This window comes from Sylvia atricapilla, chromosome 4, assembly GCF_009819655.1.
Source record: "Sylvia atricapilla isolate bSylAtr1 chromosome 4, bSylAtr1.pri, whole genome shotgun sequence".
NCBI classification, from domain to species: Eukaryota; Metazoa; Chordata; class Aves; order Passeriformes; family Sylviidae; genus Sylvia; species Sylvia atricapilla.
The window spans coordinates 71,210,488-71,221,357 of record NC_089143.1 but is presented as its reverse complement, the minus strand read 5'-3'; the positions used below and the strand labels follow the sequence as shown (position 1 = coordinate 71,221,357).

Sequence of the window (10,870 nt, the reverse complement as noted above, 5' to 3'; positions counted from 1 at the left end):
GAAATGTTCATGAACAGCTAAATTTCATTACCATTGACAACCACAGTGATAGGCAGATGGTGTCACACCTTGCTGTCTTGCCTGGATAAAACACCATGTGACTGATAATGGGAAAATTTCTCTCTTCCTCCCAGATGAACACTACCTGCCCTTTTTATTGTCACCATATAGAGCACCAGAGATATCTTTCAATTTCCTTAAAAATATCAAGGAAAAAGTGCTTACTGATGCTCAGTAAATATGTGAATATATAAGGGCAGCATCCTGACAGATCCATCATAAAAGACTTGTTCCTGTAGTGAGGGCAACCTCCTTGTTTGAGCATTTGGAGGGCAAAAACCTGAGTTTGAGCATCTTTCAATAAAAAAGGATTTGAAATCATGTGGGTTTTGGCCCATGAAAATGACATAATTACCAAGATGAGAGCAATGCCTTTAATGTTTTTGATTCTAGAAAAATTTTCAGCCTAACCTCTTTCAGTTTTCAACCAACTGATCTGAGGTTTGTGGTAAGGTCAACAATCAGAAATGAAAAAAAAAATGCTGCTTGTCAGTGTTATGCTTCCCTATGAAGCTCTTGGTCACAACAGAGCCAAGATGGTTTTTAAACACACAGCTTAGCTTCAAAGATACACTTAATAAGCAAGAGGGACCAACTGTTTTGACTATACAGGGAATGACTATAGTCTGATAAAGAAGGTGAAACAGATGTATTTTTTTGCATGTGTGCAGTGCATAGCAGTACCACCATTTAATGCATGCATTAGCAACATAAATTACCTTGTGCTTTATTCTATTTTGTGACAGTGTATGCCCAGAAGGAAATGCAGAAGCAAAAAATCTACAGACTGGAACAGGGAGAACAGTGGACAAATTGTGGAAATTCTTCACACCTAGAACATCGCTGAGGTAAGTGAAATTTAAGTATGTGAACCTTGCCAAAATAAAAGTTACCAGCTCCGATTCCAAAATTGCAACATCCTAATAGATGAAGCGTTTTGTAAATAGCGACACAACTAGAAAGAAAGGAATGCTAAAAGTTGGGAGATGTGATGGGATTTAATTTGCATGAAGGAAAGGGTTGTGCAGTGACGCAATATCAAATTATGTGTGAGAAAAGGGATTGATTGAGATACCAGCTGTATGAGATGGAAAGCTACAGGTCATGCTTAGAACTCACTGTTGTAGGCAGGTTATATTTACGGGCTTGAGTTTGAGAACATTTGGGGCCTGGAGCAGTGCAGGTTAGCCCTGAAAACCAAAGACCTCTACTGGTATTGTACTGGTATTCTGCTTTTGGTACACCACACACACATAAAAGCTTCAAATGGAAAAAAAAACCCCACAAACCCAAATATTACAAACAGAAACAAAAAAACCCAAACAACCTACAAGCAAACAAACCCAAACACCACCAAAAAAAAATCAACTGAACTGAAAACCCCACCCCCAATCAAACAAAACCCCCAAAAAACCCCTTGCTTTGAAGGTGGAATTATTTTTTCTAGCTAACACTTGATATATTTGCTGATTCTGACCAGGTTAAAGACTAAATAAAAGCAAGTAATTTTTTTCAAGGCCTTTTATGCCAGCAAGGTGAAGTAATCACTGCTGCTGTCTTTGGTTGTGTCTCTTTGCAAGTCAGGTTTTTTTGATTACTTATTTAGTCTGAGTTGAATTTCATCTGTGTGGTGGAGTTTTCAGTACCTCACTGACCCCTGTGCCATGGTGTTGTAGCTGATGAATAAGTGTGTTTCCCCAATCATAGTTGCACTACAGTTTCAGGGTTTTTTTTCTTGCCCTTTCTTGGACTATTCTGTGTAATGGCTGTCAAATTATTTTCTTTTCTTTCCATAATGCTGCTAATCTTTTGGAAGGGAAGATGAGATATATTCCCGAGTCCCATTCCACTATCATGCAACTGGGCTAACAGAAATATTAACTGTGCACTGATCTGACTACATGAGCTGATAGCTTTTAAATGAGTGGGTTTATTGGCAAAGGGCTTCCCAAATTACTTAAGTGGTGATTGTGTTCAGAGCGACATAAAAAGTGCATGTATTGACATTTCAAAGGGTAACCATTCAAAAATGGGTCAACATCCAGAACTTGTAATGCACTGAAAGCACTTACGTGCCAGGCAAGAAAGCAGGGTTTGTGCCATAAGAAGTTAATTGGTAAGTAAGGTGTCATTTTCTGAGTTCTAAGCTCCTGAAGCAGTTTCAGCCTCTGTACCCAAAAGCTTCATCAGATAGGTGACATCTTGCATGTGTGTTGTTGTATGCAAAGAGTTTCATTTTCCAGCTTCCAGAACATCTACATACAGGAGTCTGTAGTTTTATTGTAATGCTGATGGGACATCAATGTGCCTTTTTACATACAGAGCAGTACTCACATATGGCCCCATTTTTAAATTTCACATTAGGCAAGAAATTTTTGCTTGCCCAGTCATCTTATTCTGGTGTTTTTCAGCCCAGGTGAGTTCACAAAGGTGACCTTTTACTGAGTCTTCTGTGATTGCATGACCAAGGGTTGGCCTAACAAGGCTACCTGTCCCTATGAACCTGACCTCTCTTAGATCACCACAGCAATAGAATTACTATCTCAATTTATTGTGAAAAATCTTTCATTGGCACTGCTTTTGGGAGTTTTATCTGCATATCTCGCTCTAAAGAGCCTATTAGCTGCCTTACAAGTGCATGGCAATAAAGGAGAACACAAAAGTAAACTTGGAAATTTTATTAGGTTCAACCAAAGGATCTGGAGCACCAGATAAGCTGGTTTGGTTTTTGGGGAATGCACTTTGCTCCTTACAGAATTTCAGGAGCAGAACTCTAAAATAGATTTGTTAGTGCAAGAGTTTCTAGCATGTAATTCTCCACTTAAGCTGTAGGTCCATGGTCATTGTCTTTAGTATCAGATGCTCTCCTGTGTTTTCAGATGTACAAACACTTTGTGAGTTTTGTGTTTTTCCCACTTCTTTCTCAGAATATCTCCTGTCAGAATTGTTGATTGGTGTTAATGAGAAAAATATTTTCATCTGTTCTTGTCCTCCTTAAGGGGAATGTTGTGAAATGTGTGAAGCATTATCCATGGGATTTCTTCATTCCTATGTAATTCCTTTTTTTACATTACTCTGTGACAATAAAGATATCCCTTCATTATAGGATAAGCTATCTCTGTGCTGCTTACTTTTTACTTGGTCTGTTTCTTCTTTATTCTTCCAGCTCAACCCACCTTGCTATTGGTTCCATCTTAACATCTTTATGATCTGTCAGTTACAAATTATAAATGTATTATATGTGTGAGAATCAGTATATGTATTATATTTAAAAAGATAATCTGGACCCAGGTGTTCAGTCTTTCTGTCCCCTTCATTCTGAAACATTGTGGTGAGTGAAATTAGGAGAATTTAAACACGGAACCATAAAACTGATGGGGACTTTCTCTGTGAGATACTGCAAGGACTTCAGTGATGGTTCAGTGTGGGCTAAACGCTGGTTTGGCACAGAGACAAACTTCCTGCTATAATACATTGTTTTAAATATTTCTCAGACTCTGCAGGGGAAGGAAAGGGTTGATATGGGATACTGTGTAAGGAATCCTACAGTAACAAGCTCCTGTGAGCCATGCTGAGCATTCAGATCACCTGTACAATCAGTGTTTGAGGACATCAGGCTCTGGGTACCACAGACATTTCTCTGGCTTTTCAATGACTGCCCCCTAGTCTGCCAGGGAAACTCACTGTGGATCACAAGGAAGTTCTGGACAAATATTTCAGTTTCCTTTATTTATGGTATGGGAACAAAAGCGTGCTAAATGCAGTTCTCTTCATCTTCATGCTTGACATGCTTCCTCCTAGGCAAAACTACTGGATTGTGTCATAGCCTGGCATTTGCCTTGGCAATGAATGCCAGCCTGACCACGGGTGGCTGGGCTGGTTTCTGCCCCAGACAGGTGTGGGGATGTCAGTGCACCGATAGGCATCTCTGCTAGGTTCATATCCCAGCTCAAGCATCATCAGGTTAAGGGTCATTAGAGTTTGCCTGTGTCTGGACCACTGGATTCACGGGTATGCTTTGGAATTCATGTGTCTGTGTGCCAAAGTGTTGTGAGGGCTTACAGCAGAAGCCTGATAAGCACTACTTATTCTTTGCATGATTACTTGGAGGAAAAAAAAGCCCAGTACATACCTGCACCATTCCCCAAGCATTTTTGCAGTACAATCATAGATTAGAAAAGCATTAATAGATTCCTGGTAGAAGCTATATTATCGTGCATAATTCCAATTGCTGACTTCCATGTACTTTCATGTATGACGCCTTTGGCATACAAATGGTAAAATCAACAAGCTTGTAGCTTAAGTTCCAAAAGCTCCAGGTCAGAACCCAGGAAGTAAAGTTCTGTTTTCTTCCTTTGCCAAATTTTTGTGACACATCAGATTACTTGGTCTTTTACTGTCTCAATTTACTGCCTTAGAAATTCACATAAACCAACTTATTTCTTCCCTAAACGTTTTCTAGCCATTGCTGAGGCATAAGAGATAATGACTAATTTCAGATGTTCTCCTTATGGTAGGATTGGGAAGGAGTGCAATTAAGTTTGTGGTGTCATTCAGAAAAGTTACTGAGGAGACAAATGCCAAAAGCAGAGACTGTACCATCATCTGTGTATTGCATAGTGATTCTTCTTGGTGTGTGACAGGAAAAGATCCTAAGACAATCAAAGGCTGTGTTAACTTTATGGAATAGAGCTTTTGGAGGTCTGCTTTTAACATTAGGAGATTATTCTAGGTATGTAGTAACTTCATATTTTTAGTGCTAAATGGCATTCATTTGTTTAAAATGTAAGGTGGCCAAAACTAAGAATCCAGGGTGCTCTTGAAGTTACTTTATTGGAAAGCAACTTGATGCTAAAATGTTGTGTCTTGGACTTCCTCTGTTGAACTATAATGTTAAGGACAGATTTTTTTATTTAAAATCTGGGTCAAGAATGTGGTCAAAGATGTTAAAGCTCAGTCAGACCATGGTAATCTTTGGTATTAGGAAACCTTCTGTGTGCTGGCATGCTTTAAGAAAATTTGGTTTAGCTTCACACACTTCCTGTACAGAGCTGTTCCTGACCTTGGAGCAGCTTTTTCCAAGGTGTTAAGCACTTGTGAGGCCACACCTTGGATACCTGTGTGGCTCCTCAGCACAGGAGAGGCATGGACATACTGGAGAGTGTGCAGCCAAGGGCCGGGAAGGTGTTCAAGGAAAAGCACCATCCTGCCATCGAGGAAGGGCTGGGAGCACTGGGGTTCTTCAGCTCAGAAGAGAAGGCTCAGGGGCATCTCATCAGTGGACAAATAGCTGTAGAGAGGGTACAGAGGAGACAGAACTTGGCCGCCTTTTCTGCCAGAACCGGAGCCACCGGACACAAAGTGAAACGGGAGTTTTCTGCTGAACATCAGGAAACATTATTTTGCGGTGAGAGTGATCGAGCACCAGCAGAGGCTGGCCAGAGAAGTGTGGCATCCACTAAGTCACAGCCAGATCTGAGAGCAAGCCTGGGACAGCACAAACTCCCCTCCAAAGGCATCAGAGCATAACTTCAGGAGTTCCCTTCCAACCTCGGCCTGTGATGACGTTAATGATTCATGAACAGGGACATCACAGGACCAAATCTGTTACGCTTTGGAGGCTTGAGCTCTGACTCTGTCATAGCTCCACTAAATAGACACATTAGTGTAGAAAAGTGTGACCTAGCCACTACCCATGGCTAAAATGGTACTAGGGTTAGGAATGTCCAGTTAAGTTACCTCATTTCTGTGAGTCTGTCAGCCAGTTATTTTGTGTATTTATGGAAATACACTTTTAATGATGCTTATTGGACAAAAAATGAAATTCTTTTGAGTGAAGAGGACTGAATGCAAGGAATTTCTGTCTGGGGGTCTGCAAACTTTTTTTATAAACTTGTGAGAATACTAGCCTGTTCTTGCTGATATAAATTGTATGCAGTCATTAGGCTTATGAAGAATAATTGTAAGAATTTAATAATCCAATATGCAATCAAAATCTGAAATCCCACCCATGTTAAACTATTTTATATTTTTCTACTCAATGGGATTTTTTAGATTAGTTTGAAAGGCTTTTGTTGTATCTGTCTTGTCTCTGACTTCACTGTGCTGTTGAACACTGCACTCTTTACTAGATACCAGGAAGTAGCACTGTTCAAGGTTTTCCAAACAACAGATGTATGTTAATGTCACTCATTAACCAGTCGTATGAGTCATTAAAAGCCCACTTGCCATTTGCACAGCACTGCTCCTCTTAAGCAGGACTCTGAGAACCCTTGAGTTTACCTTAGCTATGGCTCTGCAGAGCAATCTGGTGTTTGTGCCTGGTAAGGGACAGGCGATTATGTAAAGAATACAACCTTGAGTATGTTTGTGAACATAGAAAATAATATGTCTTAATAATGTAAAATAATAGGAAATAATACATATTATTGTTGCTCTGCTCAGAAAACCCTCAGAAGAAACTATTTAGTCAGGCTGTTTGTAGATAATGAAGACTATTGTTTAGTTCTTCTTAGGGCAGTTATTTTCTGAGGAGTATTGTGGTAGTGCTGCCTCAGATGCCTGGCGTCATGATTTCATTCTCATATTGCTCCTTATGTAGTAGATTTTTTCTGTTACACGTTACAAATTTGGGAAGTCCAAGACCTGAATTTGCACGTTGCTTACAGAAAGTGTTTCATACTTGCACAGATCCCAAAGGATGGTGATTTAATCTCTTCTGGAAAGGAGAGGCTATATAGCACTATGGCATCAGATGTCATGGAAAAAAAGGGGATTCTTTTCTGGTTTTTTTGACCTTAGGAAATGATTAATGAGAAGTCATTCAGCTGATCTAATAAAATTTTTCCATGGGACAGCTGTGAAGTAGCAGCCCTGAAGATTTCCAAATGAATGTAGATACTGATAAGATATTTAGCAGCTTCCTCAAAATTAGTTCAGTTGGAAAGGCATACTTAGTGGGAGGATGAACAATTAAAACAGAGTTTAAGTACTTGAAATTCTTAGTTTCTCCTTGTTTCTGAGCTTGCCAGGAGTCCAGTGCAAACTAAGTAAATTATGGCAGTGAAAGTCAAGCAGCTTAAACCACTAGCTGCTTTGGTGGTGATGACTTGTTAGCAGCACTGTGGGGAAATTGTGTTTATGAAGTTTATGACAGCAAAATCATAACAATCATAAAGTTCTGAGTCCTTTTTTATCTATTTCCTTACTACAAAGAATTCCCCTTCCTTCAGGATATTTAGTGGCTGCCTACCTGGTTTTAGTTTACTGGTGTTCAGTGCACACAAGACCACTAGCACATTAGGTCTAGACACAGATGAAGTGCTGGTTTTAGCAGCAAATTATCAGAGGGAAGGGTGTTGAATCATCCTGAAGATTTAGATTTCTATAGGCCTATGCTGTGTAGTTTTCAGAGGTCTGTGTCTCTGGCCTTGCATTAAGTATTGTTAATTTTGTGGGGGGAAGAAGCATCTAAGAATGTTTATATTAAGGTTTTTTCTCCCTCTGTAGATACCCATTTCAGTGCTGTAGTCTCAAATACTCTAGATCCACTAAAGGAAAGCCAGTAAAATCACTTGTGTAACAGAATTACTCTTAAATTTCAAAATATTTGTCAGGTGAGTTTAAAACAAAATAAAAACCCATCTATTTCTCCCCAGCAAGTTGATTTCTTATGTGAGATCTTTAGGATCAGATCTCCTTCTAATTAAGGTATTAGAGATATTCAGGGAAAAGCTTGATAACATGCCCATATACCTCTTAAAAGAGTAACAGGCTTGGGGGATAGTAAGTTGGAAGTAAAAATACCAACGTGGTATCTATATCTAGATGTGGTGAGGAGTTGTTAAAAATGGTTTAAAAAGTCTTATTTAAAAATTACTAAAATACAGCTTAAAATAAAAAGTTGCTAAACTTTCTCGTTGCTCAGACAATTTGGCTGTCTAAGAACACTTAATGTTCACTGCCTCTGACATGTGATGGTGATCATCACTGTTGGGAAAGCTCCATTCCTCCCTCCAAAACAAGAGAAGCCCTGTCTGTTTGCCTCAGCAAGGCTTGAAAATGTCTCTCTGTAAAAGTTACGGTGTTCTTAGCACTCTGTTGGTTTTAATGCAAACCTCTGACCAGCTCAGATAGCCTTCCCTTCCCAGGATCTAGAGTTGTTGGAGGGAAGCAAATCAGACTGTGGTTTTGAAGGCATAGCCTGAACTTAGCTGTTCCTAAACTGTCCTTTCATGGGTGTTGCCCTCTACACAGCAGTGTAAATCCCCAGGGGATGTTCTCTTATCTCTTGCAGTTCATTCTTAAACTGTACTTCAGCTTTTTTGCTGCAGTTTTCCCTTTTCAGATCTAGTTCTGGGAGTTATCTGAAATAGTGCTATCTCAATATTTGGTGTAAAGATGAGAATGTAGATATTGGTAATAAAAAGGTGATGTTAGAGCCTCACACGTTGTTTAAAGTTTTGGTTGGCAAAGTTAGTGGCACAGAGCTTGCCTGTGCTCCTGCTTTGCTATGAATTAAATTAATGAAGTACAGATTGTCTTTAATTTCAAGATAGTTAAGCAGAAAAGATTAATGTGCTCTTGGCTTGAACTATTTTGCTGTTAGCCCTGTACCAGTACCAGTAATATTTTTAACTTCTTGTTCTTTGATCTGGTCCTGAAAAGATTTAAAAAACAAGTGTTGCTCTGATGAGCAGGGCAGTCACATCTAGGAGAACCTCCACTTAAACGGGATTCTTCTGAATAATGTACCTCCACTTTGCATCTTAGAAGCAAGAAGCATTGTTTAAGCAGTAGATGTAATTTCCTTGTCTCCTGCTGCTGTTGGGAAGTATCAATGTCTCCTCTAAGCAAATCCCTCAGTGGCCAAGGAGGTGCTAATGGCTCGCTGAGTCCCAAGCTCTTGAGAAGCACTCCTTTTATGCATCATTTTGTGGGGAAGAGAGATGCAGAATTAAGTAAGAAATTAAGCAGGGGTGACAATCAGCTTCTCCCTTTCCCTATCCGTGCAGGGCTATCAGATTTGGGTTTATCTCCTGTGAATAGGGTCTGTTTTTAAAACGGTGGTGACTACTCCTGGGATCACAAGCTGCTTTTAAAAGTAAGTGTCAGAATATTGTGGCATGAAGCTTGGCTTTCCGTGTCACTCTCCGAGTGTTATCTTGCCCTTGCTGTTTATACGAGACAAGCCAAGGCATGGTTGATTCCGGAGGTACCACAGTGCGGAAGGTGAGGCTGAGGAAAAAAAAAAAAAAAAAAGCGCCAGCTTCATTTCGTATGCGTGAGCAAATGGGATTTGTAATGCCCTCCGCTGACTCTGTGGAGCAGCAAGTGTTACCCGGGGCTCGAGGGCATGGAAACTGCAGCCTGGGGAGTTCCTGCATCCGCCTGAGCTGCCGGCACCAGCTGAGAGCATCCTCCTAGCCCCGGGCAAAGCTGAGTGCCCAGGGCTTGCCTCTGAGCTGCTCTGGGAGCTCCGCAGCCAGGGACAAATGGGCATGGCATTCTGGAGATGTTTGGGGGCACTGCTGCTGCATCCCTGCTGTTGGCAGATCGAAGAGACCCCCTTGCTAAAAGGTAGTTTTCTTCCACAAGGGAAGCCAAATTTCATGATCATGGGGGGGAAAAAAAAATAAATCAAGGTTATAACCACAGGGCACAAAGCGCTGCGTTTTAGTGATGCAAAACTTCAGGCAGGTGAGCTGTACAGCTCTAGCAAAGCGTTTTATCTGTTTGATGAACTGCATAGATTTAACTGTAAACTTTTTCCTTTGGGCTTGGGCAATTGGGTTGATGTTGTTGGGAGGTAATGTGTGAGGGTAAGAAAAAGGGCAGGATAACCCTAAACGTGACTCATTGTGACAAAACTAAACTGTTTCTACTTTGTTAGTTTTCCATTGGATTTTTTTTTCTGTTACTTGCTGAATTTGGGATGTTCGCATTATGTTAGTACTAAGAAATTGAGCAGAGATGTTATTACACCTGACATGTAAGATCTCATTTTAATGAGTAACTTATTGTGCACTTTACAGTTATTAGCAGGGATTCATCTATCAGTTAAAAGCCAAAGTACAACTCCTGGTTTTCTGTATGGCAGCTGTGAGTGTTTGATCTGATACTAGACTTGTAACTGTATTGATCAGCTTAGTTATTTCTCTGTATTCATCCAAAACTGGTTTCTGAATGGCGAAATAACTGTACAGAAGTGTTATATTCTGTATTTCTACAGTCACAGCTGTCTAGCATGTTCAGTTTTGGGGAACCTCAGTCTCCAACAAGAATTCAGTTCATAGTGACAGAGAGAGCTGTTTCATTTGCAAATATTACTTGTGTTGGTAAAAGGTGAGGCAGGTGTTAGCTCTTGTTTGGAAGAGTAGCCTGGTGAACATCACAGATCTAGGTGATTGCATCACAGATGTATGCCCTGTATGTGGTGTACTGTATTTTATTAGGGGTTCATTTGGGAAAATAAAGAGAACTTCATGTGCAATGTATTAAATATCATATGTGAGAAATTGCTGTCTGCTCCCAGATAGAAATACTGAAAGATACCTTATTTTCCTCCTGTTGTGACTTGGTCAACTTCTGAGCTGTGATCCCTAAGATAAGGTCCAGAAATTTTTCTTACTATTGCCGAGTTACTATAAAAGCAGCGTAGGTCAAGTTACTAGGAAATTATAGGTACAGCTGCACTCTAGTTCCCAGCACCAGCAGTAATGCGCAGGATAGTGAAAAAATGATACATTTTGGATTCTGAAGTCCTGGTTGTTTCCAAAGGGTCCACATTGCAACAACAAATACATCCCTT

The 10,870-nt window shown here is 40.2% G+C and overlaps 1 long non-coding RNA gene across 1 annotated transcript; it reads left to right on the top strand.

The window, feature by feature from the left end:
• Positions 1–832: 832 nt before the first annotated feature.
• Positions 833–3,175, top strand: LOC136359987 (uncharacterized). The gene is made up of 2 exons (XR_010743398.1): positions 833–908; positions 2,472–3,175. It is a non-coding gene; the product is annotated as an uncharacterized lncRNA (long non-coding RNA).
• The last annotated feature ends 7,695 nt before the right edge of the window (positions 3,176–10,870 follow it).